Genomic DNA, 17,658 nt, shown 5'->3' with positions numbered 1-17,658 from the left:
GCTGAGAATTCCAGAACTGATGAAGGCATAGCTTCTCAGATTTAGGAACCATAATGAATATGAGGAAAATAAGTAAATCTAAACCTAGACACATCATAGCAGAACTATAGAACGCCCAAGAATATCTTACAAGCAGCTAGAGATAAAGGGCAAACTTTCAACAAAATAATAACAATTAGACTGGTATAGACTTCACAATAACAGATTTCCTACAAAATACTATTAATTAAACTGGTACACCTCAACAATAGCATCAGTGAAGGGCAGAAGACCATAGGAAAATATCTTTTAAGTACTGAGAGAATACACTCATCAACCTATACTAATTTCAGCCAGGCTAGTATATCCCAGTGAAGTTATTTCAAACAAATAAGGACTGAGTTTACCACTTCAGACCCAAATGGAAAAAAAACTGAAAAAACTACTGAAGATAAAGGAAATTAAACAGATACAAAAGATTCAAAAAGCAATTATTCTTATTTTTTTCATATATTTATAATGTATTGTATTTAAAATTAAGTGTGTGTGTGTGTGTGTGTGTGTGTGTGTGTGTGTGTACAAAGAGGGAGCACAGGAACGCTCCATACATGAAATATGTGATAATTATTAACACTGTCCATTTGGCAAACCTGTCCCCTTCCAGGCCAGACACTGATAATGAACCATATCATGGTAAAGGGGTGTGGCTTCAGAGAAAATAAGCAGACACGTGAGTGGGGTAGGGGCAACTCAGGATCAAGCCAAGTCATTTCAAGGAGAAGAGAAACAGAAGCAAGTAAGAATAGGCAAATAAGAGCCAGGGGGACTTCCCTGGTGGCACAGTGGTTAAGAATCCACCTGCCAATGCAGGGGACACTGGTTCGAGCCCTGGTCCGGGAAGATCCCACAGGCCGCAGAGCAACTAAGCCCGTGCGCCACAACTACTGAGCCTGTGCTCTAGAACCCATGAGCCACAACTACTGAAGCCTGTGCACCTAGAGTCCGTGCTCCGCAACAAGAGAAGCCACTGCAATGAGAAGCCCATGCACTGCAACGAAGAGTAGCCTCTGCTCGCCACAACTAGAGGAAGCCCGTACACAGCAAGGAAGACCCAAAGCAGCCAAAAATAAAGTTAAAAAAATAAAAAAGAGCCAGGCATTGCTAAGATGGAGCTGGTAAGATGAGGTATGGGGTTGGGGGGGGTGGAAGACAGACCCCAGGCAACAGACTGGGGCATGATTCCTAATTCCCTGGCCTCTGGTAGAACGAAAATGACAAAGAAGCCTGCTACCCCAAGCAATGCAGGCAGGTGGGCATGTGGATATACCACAGAGGACTGGGGATTCAGGAGGCACTGTTCATCTTGTTACTGAGGCATCTGAGACTCTAGCGCTTAGTTGAAAAGCAACCAAAATCCTTGACAGCCTGACCTGATGACCTCTCCCAGATTCTAGAACAGAGTCAGGCCGCCTGCTGGTCGTTGTGAGCTTGCTATGGGCTGAGATGAAACTAGGCCAAGGCAGATGCAATAAATGAGAACTTCTCTCTCCCTGATTTTTAAGTAAGAAAACCAGGGTTTTTTTTTTTTTTAACATCTTTATTGGATTATAATTGCTTTACAATGGTGTGTTAGTTTCTACTGCATAACAAAGTGAATCAGCTACATGTATTCATATATCCCCATATCTCCTCCCTCTTGCGTCTCCCTTCCACCCTCCCTATCCCACCCCTCCAAAGCACTGAGCTGATCCCCCTGTGCTATGTGGCTGCTTCCCACTAGCTATCTAGTTTACATTTGGTAGTGTATATATGTCCATGCCACTCTCTCACTTCATCCCAGCTTACCCTTACCCTTCCCCGTGTCCTCAAGTCCATTCTCTACGTTTGCGTCTTTATTTCTGTCCTGCCCCTAGGTTCTTCAGAACCTTTTTTTTTTTTTAGACTCCATATATATGTGTTAGCATATGGTATCTGTTTTTCTCTTTCTGACTTACCTCACTCTGTATGACAGTCTCTAGGTCCAACCACCTCACTACAAATAACTCAATTTCATTCCTTTTTATGGTTAATATTCCATTGTATATATGTGCCACATCTTCTTTATCCATTCATCTGTCGATGGACACTTAGGTTGCTTCCATGTCCTGGCTATTGTAAATAGAGCTGCGATGAACATTTTGATACATGACTCTTTTTGAATTATGGTTTTCTCAGGGTATATGCCCAGTGGGATTGCTGGGTCATATGGTAGTTCTACTTTTAGTTTTTTAAGGAACCTCCATACTGTTCTCCATAGTGGCTGTACCAATTCACATTCCCACCAGCAGTGCAAGAGTGTTCCCTTTTCTCCACACCCTCTCCAGCATTTATTGTTTACAGATTTTTTGATGATGGCCATTCTGACCGGTGTGAGATGATACCTCGTAGTTTTGATTTGCATTTCTCTGATGATTAGTGATGTTGAGCATCCTTTCATGTGTTTGTTGGCAATCTGTATATCTTCTTTGGAGAAATGTCTATTTAGGTCTTCTGCCCATTTTTGGATTGGGTTGTTTGTTTTTTTGGTACTGAGATGCATGAGATGCTTGTAAATTCTGGAGATTAATCCTTTTTTGAAGTTGCTTCATTTGAAAATAAGAAGATCAGTTCTTACTAAAAGAAAATGACGGAACCATTACCTAGGACCCAGAAGTACTTTTAAAATTAAGATGCTGTCTGTAAAATGATAAGAAAACTGAATATTCAAGGTCCGAACTAAGGAAAGCGCTTTTGGTTAGTTGGTTGATTAACAGGGGTGAAAGTGCCAAGTAAGACAAGCTATAACCACCTCTGCTCTGTATTTAGGAGCCAGATTCCCTTTCGTGTGTTATTTTCATGTTACAGAGCGAACCTTCACTCATCTAAATGATAGCCGGCTATTTGTATAGATGTCTAAGTGTGAAACTTGTTTAAGAAAATTGTGGAATGTCATAAAGTGGTATGAGTAGGAGGTAGTCAGTTGATTAATTATATTTATGACATACATTTGAGATGTAACTCAAAATGAACATTTTAAAATTCTTTTCCTGCCTCTTTAGGTTTTTCAAAACATAAAATCCCAGCAGTCTTCATTTTTGCAATGGGCAATTATAATTTGACTTCCCTTCTGAAGAAGTTTATAGTAGCTTTAAACAAAATTAAAAGTGCTTCCACTATTATCTAGGTCTAACACAATGCAGAGCTTTTTAAAATATTTCCTTCTCGTTACTATTAAATCACCGGAATCAGGCTAGATTTGAATTTTGCAATATAGCTCTAGACCAGGCATCTTCAAGCACCAGATCTCCTTTTGCATCCGTCTTCCATCTTGTGTCCATGTCATCGGGCAGAGGTCATGGGTGGAGGGCCCACTTTGTGCGTTGAAGGGAGAGGTAGACAGGTTGCCAGGGTGAGGAGCTTCTGAGGGTAACTGACACACCTCTCCAAGTGGCCTCTTTCCTCCACTGGTGACCAGTTTCCTCTACACCAATAATAAGTTTTCATTCTGCAATTAGAGAAGGCAGTGATTTAAATTCACATGTTAAATTATTCATTGAGAGCAAATTGTTTTTCAGTTGGGGGAGGAATGGAGTTCTTAATTTGTACAGACTCCACATAAGACACATTGCTACTGAATATTTGTTTCCTCCCCAATTCAGATGTTAAATCCCAACCCTCAGTGTGATAGTATTAGGAGGGTGGGCCTTTGGGAGGTGATTAGATCATGATGGTGGAGCCCTCATGAACGGGATTAGTGCACTTAAAAGAGACCCCAGAGAACTCCCTCACCCCTCCCACCATGTGAGGACAGCAAGAAATGGCCACCTATGAACCAGTAAGAGAGCCCTCAGCAAACACCTAATCTGCCAACACTTAGATCTTGGATTTCAAGACTCCAGAACTGTGAGAAATACATTTCTGTTGTTTGTAAGCCACCCAGTCTACGGTATTCTATTATAACAGCCTAACAGACTAAGACACACACGCATTGTCTTTTTTCAGTCCCCCCAAGCCTATGAGGCAGACAGTATTAATATTCCCATTTTACAGATGAGGACCCCAAAGCTTAGAAATGTTCAGCGACTCTGTCCAGGTCCACAGCTAGTAAAGTAAGAGTAGCGATCTGAAGCCAGGCAGTGGGAATCGAGTGGCAGGGCTCTCAGCCACTGTGCTGGGTCCCTGAGAAATGGCATAGGAAACAGCAAATGTAAACCGATCCCATCCAGGCTGGGTGTGCAAGTGTCGAGAAAGTGCAGGATAAGTATGCTGGGGCTGATCTGGAGGGCCTCCTCAATCCCCTGTGCCCACGTTTAGGGTCTGCTTCCACACTCCTGACCTGCAACTCAGAAATGCTGTCCATGCATTTTCATTTGAATGTCATTCGAATTTACAACCATGGAGGTCATGGACTGTGTGCCTTGCCTGAGTTTCCTGAGAAGCCAGCCAGGTGCATTAGAAGTCCTCCTCATCCCTGCCCCACAGAACAGGAAGTAAGAGGTACCGTGGGACTCTACCCTTTTTCTTGGTATCACTGTTGAAATCCAAAGCTGTGGGGAAAAGGTGATCAATTCCCCCAGGTTCTCAGTTCAGAAAGTCCCCTGTGTTGGAGGAGAAATGAATGAGAGGTGTGGGGTCCTCAGCCTTTGGAGGGCATAGAGTGACCACAGAGAGAGGCTATTCCTGCCCCAGCCCTTGCCTCCCCTGTGACACAAGGAGGAGACTACATTAGGAGTGGAGATCCACGCTGGAGACCTGAACAGGAGGGGCTGTGAGGTGGGCGGCCTGGGCAGGGTCTCAGGGTTGATGGGAGAAGACATCAGACACAGCCACGTCTCCAATATCAGAGAGCTGTGCACTGAGGAGGGCCCACAGCCCCCCCAAAAGAACTCAGCGATGCAACCCCCCAAGACAGCCTGCACCTGGATGTTGTCTACAGAGAGGGCATTAAGAACCAGGTGCATGAGAGGGGATCTTCAAGATGGCAGAGAAGTAAGACGTGGAGATCACATTCCTCCCCACAAATACATCTACATGTGGAACAACTCCTACAGAACACCTACTGAACGCTGGCAGAAGACCTCAGACTTCCCAAAAGGCAAGAAACTCCCCACGTACCTGGGTAGGGCAAAAGAAAAAAGAAAAAACAGAGACAAAAGAATAGGGATGGGACCTGCACCTCTGGGAGGGAGCTGTGAAAGAGGAAAAATTTCCACACACTAGAAGCCCCTTCGCGGGTGGAGACTGCGGGTGGCGGAGCGGGGAAGCTTCAGAGCCACGGAGGAGAGCACAGCAACAGGGGTGCGGAGGGCAAAGCGGAGAGATTCCCGCACAAAAGATCGGTGCCTACCGGCACTCACCAGCCCGAGGGCGGGGGCTGGGAGCTCAGGCTCGGGCTTCGGAGGTCAGATCCTAGGGAGAGGACTGGGGCTGGCTGTGTGGACACAGCCTTAAGGGGGCTAGTGTGCCACAGCTAGCCGGAAGGGAGTCCGGGAAAAAGTCTGGACCTGCCTAAGAGGTAAGAGACCATTGTTTCGGGGTGCGCAAGGAGAAGGGACTCAGACTACCTCCTAAATGAGCCCCAGAGACAGTGTGAGCCGCGGCTATCAGCGTGGACACCAGAGACGGGCATGAAACACTAAGGCTGCTGCTGCAGCCACCAAGAAGCCTGTGTGCAAGCACAGGTCACTGGCCACATCTCCCCTCCCAGGAGCCTGTGCAGCCCGCCACTGCCAGGGTCCCAGGATCCAGGGACAACTTCCCCGGGAGAACACACAGCGCGCCTCAGGCTGGTGCAACATAATGTTGGCCTCTGCTGCTGCAGGCTCGCCCCGCATTCCATTCCCCTCCCTCCCCCCGGCCTGAGCTAGAGCCCCCTAATGCAACCTACACGCAGAGGTGGGGCCACATCCAAAGCTGAACCCAGGAGCTGTGCCAACAAAGAAGAGAAAGGGAAATCTATCCCAGCAGCCTCAGGAGCAGTGGATTAAATCTCCACAATCAACTTGATGTACCTGCATCTGTGGAACACATGAATAGACAACGAATCATCCCAAAATTGAGGCGGTGGACTTTGGGAGCAACTGTAGACTTAGGGTTTGCTTTCTGTACCAAATTTGTTTCTGGTTTTATGTTTATCTTAGTTTAGTATTTAGAGCTTATTATCATTGGTACATTTCTTTATTGATTTGGTTGCTCTCTTCCCTTTTCTTTTTTATATATATACATATTTTTTCTCCTTTTTCTCTTTTTGTGAGTGTGTATGTGTATGCTTCTTTGAGTGATTTTGTCTGTATAGCTTTGCTTTTACCATTTGTCCTAAGGTTCTGTCTGCCTGTTCTTTTGTTTTTGTTTTATATAGTTTTCCACACTTCTTATCCTTGGTGGATTTGTTTTTTTGTTTGGTTCCTCTCTTCTTTCTTTTCTTTTCCATTACTTTTTTATTTTTATTTTATTTTAATAACTTTACTTTCTTTTCTTTCTTTTTTTTTTCTCCCTTTTCTTCTGAGCCATGTGGCTGACAGAGCCTTGGTGCTCCAGCCGGCTGTCAGGCCAGAGCCTCTGAGGTGGGAGAGCCGAGTTCAGGACATTGGTCCACCAGAGACCTCCTGGCCCCACATAATATCAAATGGTGAAAGCTCTCACAGAGATCTCCATCTCAACGCTAAGACCCAGCTCCTCTCAACGACCAGCAAGCTACAGTGCTGGACACCCTATGCCAAACAACTAGCAAGACAAGAACACAATGCCACCCATTAGCAGAGAGGCTGCCTAAAATCGTAATAAGTTCATAGGCACCCCAAAACACACCACCAGACGTGGCCCTGCCCACCAGAAAGACAAAACCCAGATTCATCCACCAGAACACCGACACCAGTCCCCTCCACCAGGAAACCTACACAACCCACTGAACCAACCTTACCCACTGGGGGCAGACACCAGAAACAACAGGAACTATGAACCTGCAGCCTGCAAAAAGGAGACCCCAAACACAGCAAGTTAAGCAAAATGAGAAGACAGAGAAATACACAGCAGATGAAGGAGCAAAGTAAAAACCCACCAGACCGAAAAAATGAAGAGGAAATAGGCAGTCTACCTGAAAAAGAATTCAGAGTAATGATAGTAAAGATGATCCAAAATCATGGAAATAGAATGGAGAAAACAAAAAATGTTTAACAAGGACCTAGAAGAACTAAAGAGCAAACAAACAATGAAGAACAACACAATAAATGAAATTTAAAATTCTCTAGAAGGAATCAATAGCAGAATAACTGAGGCAAAAGAACAGATAAATAACCTGGAAGACAAAATAGTGGAGGTAACTACCACAGAGCAGAATAAAGAAAAAAGAATGAAAAGAATTGAGGACAGTCTCAGAAACCTCTGGGACAACATTAAACGCGCCAACATACAAATTCTAGGGGTCCCAGAAGAAGAGAAAAAAAAAGCAACTGAGAAAATAGTTGAAGAGGTTACAGGCAAAAACTTCCATAATATGGGAAAGGAAATAGTCAATCAAGTCCAGGAAGCACAGAGTCCCATACAGAATATATCCAAGGAGACACACGCCAAGACACATATTAATCAAGCTATCAAAAATTAAATACAAAGAAAAAATATTAAAAGCAGCAAGGGCAAAAGCCACAAACAACATACAAGGGAATCCCCATAATGTTAACAGCTGATCCTTCAGCAGAAACTCTGCAAGCCAGAAGGGAGTGGTTGTAGGACAAATTTAAAGTGATGAAAGGGAAAAACCTACAACCAAGATTACTCTACCCAGCAAGGATCTCATTCAGATTCGATGGAGAAATTAAAACCTTTAGAGACAAGCAAAAGCTAAGAGAATTCAGCACCATCAAACCAGCTTTACAACAAATGCTAAAGCAACTTCTCTAGGCAGGAAACACAAGCGAAGGAAAAGACCTACAATAACAAACCCAAAACAATTAAGAAAATGGTAATAGGAACATATATATCGATAACTACCTTAAAAGTAAATGGATTAAATGCTCCAACCAAAAGACACAGACTGGCTTAATGGATACAAAAACAAGACCCGAATATATGCTGTCTACAATAGACCCACTTCAGACCTAGGGATACATACAGACTGAAAGTGAGAGGATGGAAAAAGATATTCCATGCAAATGGAAATCAAAAGAAAGCTGGAACAGCAATTCTCATATCACACAAAATAGACTTTAAAACAAAGACTATTACAAGAGAAAAAGAAAGACACTACATAATGATCAAGGGATCAATTCAAGAAGAAAATATAACAATTGTAAATATTTATGCACTCAACATAGGAACACTTCAATACATAAGGCAAATGCTAACAGCTATAAAAAGGGGAAATCGACAGTAACACAATTATAGTGGGGGACTTTAACACCCCACTTTCACCAGTGGATGGATCATCCAAAATGAAAATAAATATGGAAACACAAGCTTTAAATGATACAATAAACAAGATGGACTTAACTGATATTTATAGGACATTCCATCCAATAACAACAGAATACACTTTCTTCTCAAGTGCTCATGGAACATTCTCCAGGATAGATCATATCCTGGGTCACAAATCAAGCCTCAGAAAACTTAAGAAAACTGAAATCGTATCAAGTATCTTTTCTGACCACAATGCTATGAGATTAGATATCAATTACAGGAAAGAATCTGTAAAAAATACAAAAACATGGAGGCTAAACAATACACTACTTAATAACCAAGAGATTACTGAAGAAATCAAAGAGGAAATCAAAAAATACCTAGAAACAAATGACAATGAAAACACGATGACCCAAAACCTATGGGATGCAGCAAAAGCAGCTCTAAGGGGGAAGTTTATAGCAATAAAATCCTACCTCAAGAAACAAGAAACATCTCAAGTAAACAACCTAACCTTACATCTAAAGCAATGAGAGAAAGAAAAACAAAACCCCCAAAGTAAGCAGAAGGAAAGAAATCATAAAGATCAGAGCAGAAATAAATGAAAAAGAAATGAAGGAAACGATAGCAAAGATCAATAAAACTAAAAGCTGGTTCTTTGAGAAGATAAACAAAATTGATAAACCATTAGCCAGACTCATCAAAAACAAAAGGAAGAAGACTCAAATCGATAGGATCAGAAATGAAAAAGGAGAAGTAACAACTGACACTGCAGAAATACAAAGGATCATGAGAGATTACTACAAGCAACGATATGCCAATAAAATGGACAACCTGGAAGAAATGGACAAATTCTTAGAAAAGCACAACCTTCTGAGACTGAACCAGGAAGAAACAGAAAATATAAACAGACAAATCACAAGCACTGAAATTGAAACTGTGATTAAAAATTTTCCAACAGACAAAAGCCCAGGACCAGATGGCTTCATGGGCGAATTCTAACAAACATTAAGAGAAGAGCTAACACCTATCCTTCTCAAACTCTTCCAAAATATAGCAGAGGGAGGCACACTCCCAAACTCATTCTACGAGGCCACCATCACCCTGATACCAAAACCAGACAAAGATGTCACAAAGAAAGAAAACCACAGGCCAATATCACTGATGAACATAGATGCAAAAATCCTCAACGAAATACTAGGAAACAGAATCCAACAGCATATTAAAAGGATCATACACCATGATCAAGTGGGGTTTATCCCAGGAATGCAAGGATTCTTCAATATATGCAAATCAATCAATGTGATACACCATATTAACAAATTAAAGGAGAAAAACCATATAATCATCTCAATAGATACAGAGAAAGCTTTCAACAAGATTAAACACCCATTTATGATAAAAACCCTCCAGAAAGTCGGTGTAGAGGGAACTTATCTCAAGATAATAAAGGCCATATAAGACAAACCCACAGCCAACATAACTCTCAATGGTGAAAAACTGAAACCATTTCCACTACCATCAGGAAAAAGACAAGGTTGCCCACTCTCACCACTATTATTCAACATAGTTTTGGAAGTTTTAGCCACAGCAATCAGAAAAGAAAAATAAATAAAAGGAATCCAAATCGGAAAAGAAGAAGCAAAGCTGTCACTGTTTGCAGATGACATGATACTATACATACAGAATCCTAAAGATGCTACCAGAAAACTATTAGAGCTAATCAATGAATATGGTAAAGTAGCAGGATACAAAATGAATGCACAGAAATCTCGTGCATTCCTATACACTAATGATGAAAAATCTGAAAGAGAAGTTAAGGAGACACTCCCATTTACCACTGCAACAAAAAGAATAAAATACATAGGAACAAACCTACCTAAGGAGACAAAAGCCATGTATGCACAAAACTATAAAACATTGATGAAAGAAATGAAAGATGATACAAACAGTTGGAGAGATATACGATGTTCTTAGATTGGAAGAATCAACACTGTGAAAATGACTGTACTACCCAAAGCAATCTACAGATTCAATGCATTCCCTATCAAACTACCAACGGCATGTTTCACAGGACTAGAACAAAAAATTTCGCAATTTGTATGGAAACACAAAAGACCCCAAAGAGCCAAAGCAATCTTGAGAAAGAAAAACGGAGCTGGAGGAATCAGGTTCCCTGACTTCAGACTATACTACAAAGCTACAGTAATCAAGACAGTATGGTAGTGGCACAAAAACAGAAATACAGATCAATGGAACAGGATAGAACGCCCAGAGATAAGCCCACGCAATATGGTCACCTTATCTTTGATAAAGGAGGCAAGAATATACAATGGAGAAAAAGCCTCTTCAATAAGTGGTGCTGGGAAAACTGGACAGCTACATGTAAAAGAATGAAATTAGAACACTCCCTACCGCCATATAAAAAAATTAAGTCAAAATGGATTAAAGACCTAAACGTAAGGCCAGACATTTTAAAACTCTTAGAGGAAAACATAGGTAGAACACTCTATGACATAAATCACAGCAAGATCCTTTTTGACCCACCTCCTAGAGAAATGGAAATAAAAACAAAAATAAACAAAATGGGACCTAATGAAACTTCAAAGCTTTTGCACAGCAAAGGAAACCGTAAATAAGACAAAAAGACAACCCTCAGAATGGGAGAAAATATTTGCAAATGAAGTAACTGACAAAGGATTAATCTCCATAATATACAAGCAGCAGATGCAGCTTAATATCAAAAAAATAAACAACCCAATCCAAAAATGGGCAGAAGTCCTAAATAGACATTTCTCCAAAGAAGATATACAGATTGCCAGCAAACACATGAAAGGAGGCTCAACGTCACTAATCATTAGAGAAATGCAAATCAAAACTACAATGAGGTGTCACCTCACACCAGTCAGAATGGCCATCATCAAAAAATCTACAAACCATAAATGCTGGAGAGGGTCGGGAGAAAAGGGAACCCTATTGCACTGTTGGTGGGAATATAAATTGGTGCAGCCACTATGGAGACCAGTATGCAGGTTCCTTAAAAAACTAAAAATAGAACTACCATATGACCCAGCAATCCCACTACTGGGCATATGCCCTGAGAAAACCATAATTCAAAAAGAGTCATGTACCACAATGTTCATCGAAGCTCTATTTACAATAGCCAGGATATGGAAGCAACCTAAGTGTCCATCGACAGATGAATGGATAAAGAAGATGTGGTACATACGTACAATGGAATATTACTCAGCCATAAAAAGAAACAAAATTGAGTTATTTGTAGTAAGGTGGATGGACCTAGAGTCTGTCATACTGAGTGAAGTACGTCAGAAAGAGTAAAACAAATATCATATGCTAACACATCTATACGGAATCTAAAAAAAAAAAATAGTTCTGAAGAACCTAGGGGCAGGACAGGAATAAAGATGCAGACGTAGAGAATGAACTTAAGGACATGGGGAGGAGGAAGGGTAAGCTGGGACGAAGTGAGAGAGTGGCATGGACATATATACACTACCATACGTAAAATCGATAGCTAGTGGGAAGCAGCCACATAGCACAGGGAGATCAGCTCGGTGCTTTTTGTCCACCTAAAGGGGTGGGATAGGGAGGGTGGGAGGCAAGCGCAAGAGGGAGGAGGTATGGGGATATGTATATGTATAGCTGATTCACTTTGTTATACAGCAGAAACTAACACACCACTGTAAAGCAATTATACTCCAATAAAGATGTTAAAAAAAAAAAAAAAGAAAGAACCAGGTGCATTGACTGGAGTAGCAGCACTGACCACCAGAGACCTGCAGTCTCCATGCCAGATGCGGAGACAGGTACCCTCTTATTTTCCCACAAGAGAAGCCAGAACATAGAACAGAAAGGAAGAGGAGAGTATGATGACTGAAGACACAGCCATGTCACACCCCCAAACTAACATTTAGAGACACAGCTCTGGGAGGGAGAGTTTTGAATCAGACATGAGGTTGCATTTTTTGAGCGAATAGGATTGAGTCTTTAATATTGGAATGAGACTCTTCTAATAACTAGAAGTAGCTGAAGAGCTGTATCTCTGGTGCAGAGGTTGATGAGGTGACAGCTACTGCCATCTGGAAAGAAGGGGAGGTCAACATAGCACAGCTGAAGGGCAGGTACTAGAAAAAGTTATTTTGACACTGCAATAGTTGAGATGCTGTGACATCCACTTCACACCACTAGGATGATTAGAATCCAAAAGTCAGATCATAGCAAGTGTTGGCAAGAATTTAGAAAAATCAGAACCTTTGTTCCTTTCTGGGGGGAATGTAAAATGGTGGAGCCATTTTGGAAATCAGTGTGGCAGTTTGTCAAAAAATTAAACATAGCGTTACCACTTGACCTGGAAATTCCACTCCTAGGTATATGATACCCAAGAGAATGAAAACATGTCCACGTAAAAACTCGAATGCAAATGTTTATAGCAGCATTATTCATAACAACTAAAAAGTGGAAAAACCCCAACTGATATTCAACTGATATTTGGGATACATCCATACAATGGAATATTATTCAGCCATATAAAGGAGTGAAATACTGATGCTGCAACGTGGGTGAATCTTGAAAACATCATGCTAAGTGAAAGAAGCCAGTCACAAAAAAACCACATACAATTCCACTTCTATGAAATGTCCAGAATAGGTAAATCCACAGAGATAGGAAGCAGAATAGTAGTTCCTTAGGGCTGGGAGGGTTGGAAGGTAATGACTACAAGGTGTATGGTTTCTTTACGGGGTGATGAAAATGTTCTAAAATCAGTTGTGGTAATGGTTGCACAACTCTGTGAATATACTACTTCCCTGGTGGCACAGTGGATAAGACTCCACGCTCCCAATGCAGGAGGCCTGGGTTCGATCCCTGGTCAGGAAACTAGATCCCACATGCATTCCACAGCTAAGAGTTCACATGTCACAACTAAGGAGCTGGTGAGCCGCAACTAAGGAGCCTGTGAGCCGCAACTAAGAGCCGGTGTAACCAAATAAATATTTTAAAAAGTAAAATAAAAACCATTGACTTGTACTCTTTAAATGGGTAAATTATATGGTGTGTAAATTGTATCTCAATAAAGCGGTTACCAAAAAACAAACAAAAAATTGGTGATATAATGGAAGACAAGCACCAGACAAAAACAGAGAAGGAGGTTGGGCAGATGGACGGACCTGGCCTGGAGCAGTGGTGCTCACACTGAGAGGGCCCTGGAGTCCACTCCAGGGAGGGTAGGCCTGACCTGGGCACCCTGAGCTGGCCCCAGCTGGCCCCCATGCAGAGTGTCCTGACCACCGTGAGAGCACAGTCCCAGAGGGCTGCCCACAGGGTTGGGGGACCTGACTTGGGGGCCTAGAGGCTGGAGAATGTGAGAGGAGGCAGCGGAGCTCTAGACAGCGGGGTGACCTTACCTCAGCTCTGTTCTCTACATCCCTCCACTCAGGGTGCAATGCGGACTCGCACGATCCAGCTTGTTAGACATGCAGAATCTCAGGGGGCGCCCCAAAACTACCGACCCAGGATCTGCATTTTATTACACCGTGGAAATCACAATGCCTCCTTCAGAAGGATTTTGTGAGCATCCTTATTAACAGTGATTGCAGCCATTACCTGACGCTGTCTATGTACCAGATACTAGGATAATATAGAGAGATGCCTCATTTAGTGCCTGCACATTGCAGGCGCTCCACGTGAGGTAGCTATCCTTTAAAAGAGCCTGACTTGGGGGAGGGAAGAGCCTGAACACTGGCATCACACAGGCCGGCTGCTCATCCTGACTCTGCCCCTCTCTGACACTGTGATCTGGGCAAGGTACTTAACCCATCTGCGCCTCAACTCGCTGATCTGGAAACTAGGCTCACCCCAGGAAGCGTGCGCAGTGGCGCTCCGCGAGAGCGGCAAGCAGGAGTCCAGCAGACGTGCGATGTTGCCTTCGCTCCCTACAACCAGATCTCGCGGGACTTCACCAGAAAGAGACCCAACCACCCTGAGTCCCCCTGACTCTTGCGTCCAGCCCCACCCCTATCGTTCGTTCGTGAACCCACTAAGCAGATTCTTCCTGGGCACCTACTGTGTGCCAGACACGGTGCTGGGAGTGCAGACACTGCAGCAGGGGTCCCTGAGTCCTGAGACGCGATCTGGCCTTGTAGAGGGAATGAAACAGGCCTGTTTACCCACCTGCTTCGAGAGCTATGAAAACAAAGCCCATCGTCTCTCAGCAGCCATCTGAAACAATGTTTCAACTCTCGGCCCTAATGGGCTTCCACACTGTGAAAAAGCACTTTTTCGAGGGAGGCAGGAGCCATAAATTAGTATAATAATACAATTAAAATGCATTTTCCTTCCACTTACTTAAATTACTCTTATTTGCGTCTTGAGAAGATGCATCCTTCCTTGGAGGTATTTAAGGAGAGTCAAAGAGGCTGTTGAGATGAAGCAAGAAATGCCCCACACGGAAAACACAAATACCCCAGCTTGCAGGCCAGGGAGAGCCGCCCTCCCAGTGATGGCTGTCCCTGACTACAAGAGACTCGGCCCTTTGGGGCTCCACAAAAGCCCGCGGACGGAATGTCCCCGGACAGGTCACTGGCCCTCTCCATAAACATCCATTTGTTCATTCATTCAGCAACGATTTTCTTCTGCACCTCCTCCATGCCTGGCACTAGGAATAACCTGAGATGGATGGGACACAGTGCCTACCCTGAAGGGCACTGTCTAGGAGGAAGGTGCCAAGCAGAAAGAGTAGGACCGGGGGCCACCAGTGCTGTAACAGGCAGATGACGGTGAAGGAGCCCCACCCGTCCTGGGTGGGTCGGGGAGGGGCAGGCAGAGTGGGTCTCCTGTGGGAGAGCCTTGTGCTGAGTCCCCAAGGATGAGAAGGAATTAACCAGATGGGGGAGGACAGAAGCGGTCTTCCAGGCAGAGTGACCAGCAGAAACAAAGGCCTGGAATGTGGAAAGCAAGGTGGTGAGGTGCATCAAGCCAGAAGGCAGGGAGCAGAGGAGGGCAAAAGGAGGAGGAACTCGCTCACCAGACCAGAAGGGTCTGAGCAGGGCTAAGGCGTGGGGACTTTGTCCTGAGGGCCTTAGGAAACCAAGGTGAGCCCCGGATAGCAGAGTTGGAGAATCCAGTAGCCCAGGAGTCACAGGATGAAGCCAGACACCCATCCTTCAAAGGACACAGCAGCGAGTACCATTCCGTCCTCTGAAAAGCACTGATTTGGATCCCGAGTTATTGGTTTTGTGTCGCCACCTGCTGGCAAGATTTCTTCAATGCAGCTGATTCACCCAAACGTTCCAACAGATCTTTTAAAAACATATTAACAGGCACAGGGAAATTCCTTGAAGTTAGGAAAGATCAAATTAAAGTAGCACTTATTATAAAAAGAATATTGTTAGAATTTCATTCAAAAACAAGAGAGGAGAGCATCATATGAGAGTCGTGAGTTCAAATCCCAGGTCCCTCCATTTATGATGTGCAAAAATCACTTCTCTGAGCTTTGTTTTTAATATCCATAAAATGGAAATAATATCTTACTCGCAGCTGTGAGGGGAATAAAAGGTATGAATTCTGTAGAGAGAAATATAACGGCAGTTGGAGTTAGGGTGGAGGAAAACCATCATGGGACCTATAGCTACCACCTCCACTGCCTCTGCTGGAAAGATTGGCTTCCTCCTTTAGGTCCAAGACACGAGGGAACATCCACAGTCCCACAACGGCACCCCAGGCAGGACCACTCCCTGCTCTCTTTTCCTCTTTCCTACAGACTCCAGGAGGTCGGCTGCCCCCTCTGCCCTGTGGCATCCATCCTCAGCCTTGCTACCTCCTGGAAAAGGATCTCCCTCTTGCCATGCTTCCTGTGAAGCATGCTGACATCTGACTAACCCCAGGAAAACAGCAAAACAACCAACAGAGGAATGACCAAACTGAAGACATCTTCAATGTCTTACTCTCTGAGGGGGTAACAAGAGAGTCTCTGCATCTCACTGAACTCCAGTGTCCTCCTCTGGGAAAATGGGACAATATGTGGCCATGTGACAAACAACTCGCATAAAGTGGCTGGCACAGTCCTAGCAAACAGAAGACCTTCCAGTATGGACGTTACTATTAGAATTATGGTGGATAATCTTACAGTAGAATGGCTTCAAACATCAGATTTACGGGAGAGGGGGAGACACATGACCATTTTGGTCTTTTCCAACCTAAAACTTGACTTCATTATCTTAAGTCATCTTGCAGATGTGGGAGTGTAACCCAAGACAGGGAAGTTTGATAATGACAGGACAAGAGTCCAATGATTGGGACCTTGCCAGGGAGACCATACAGAGATCTATAGCACTGGGGCCTCTGGAGAAAGAGGACACCAGAGTTTCTGGGAGAAGGGGATAGAGTCCTGAAAGGAAATGTGCAGTGAGAGATGTTTCTGTCAATCAACACCTCTTCCCCCAGCCCCGAAACTAGAACCTTAATATCAGTATAACTACCATCTATTGTGCCCTACTTATGACTCTCCCTGTGCTGAGCCTTTCTACTTAATCCATTCACCCTAATTTAATGCTTTCAACCACCTTGTGAGGTAGATACTATTACTCCCATTTTACAGATGAGAAACTGGGCTGGGAGATGTTAAGAGCCAGGATTTCAACCCCGCCAAGCTCCAGAGCCTGTGTGCTATCTGCCTTCCTCACCCTGCCACAAAGTCCTGTCCATTCTTCGTCCAACATGTCCCAAGGACCTGTCCTTCCTCTCCATTTTCTGAAGTTCAGAAGCTTGTCATGTCACATTTGTATTTCAGCCTCCTAATTTATGGTTCTGCCCACACTCTATCACATTGCTTTCTGCCACCATGGACTCTAGGCCAGTTCTATCCAACAGAACTTCATGCAACGATGTTACAGAACTTCATGCAATGATGGAATGTTCTAGATGAGCACTGTCTGAAATGCCAGCCACCGGCTACCTGTGGCTACTGAGCATCTGAAGTATGGCAACTGTGACTGAGTAATTGAACCCAAAGTGATGGTTTATACTCTTTCTCATCCTGGAAAATGTAGAAAGCCACGAGCACCTTGGCCTAGGCAATCATTTTTTGATAAGAATATCTGCCTTTGGTTGAGTACCTCCAGTGCCCTAGCTCCTCTGTTGGGCACTTGACATGTATTTTTTCTAAACCTCACAACCCCTGCAAAGTAGGTTTATTCATTCATATAGTCAACTAGCACTTACTGAGCACCTACTATGTGTCGGACACAATGCCAG

At 43.5% G+C, this 17,658-nt stretch overlaps 1 long non-coding RNA gene across 1 annotated transcript in view; it reads right to left on the bottom strand.

Moving 5' to 3' along the window:
- Positions 1-1,902: 1,902 nt before the first annotated feature.
- LOC138842679 (uncharacterized) overlaps positions 1,903-17,658 on the bottom strand; it is a 79,369-nt gene continuing 63,613 nt past the window's right edge. The window contains exon 3 of the long non-coding RNA XR_011377448.1: positions 1,903-3,502. This is a non-coding gene — a long non-coding RNA (uncharacterized lncRNA). The remainder of the gene's footprint in view (positions 3,503-17,658) is intronic.

This window comes from Globicephala melas, chromosome 4 (genome assembly GCF_963455315.2).
Source record: "Globicephala melas chromosome 4, mGloMel1.2, whole genome shotgun sequence".
In the NCBI taxonomy this organism is placed as follows: domain Eukaryota; kingdom Metazoa; phylum Chordata; class Mammalia; order Artiodactyla; family Delphinidae; genus Globicephala; species Globicephala melas.
Note: the sequence above shows the minus strand (reverse complement) of the source record. Positions and strands in the feature narration are given on the sequence as shown.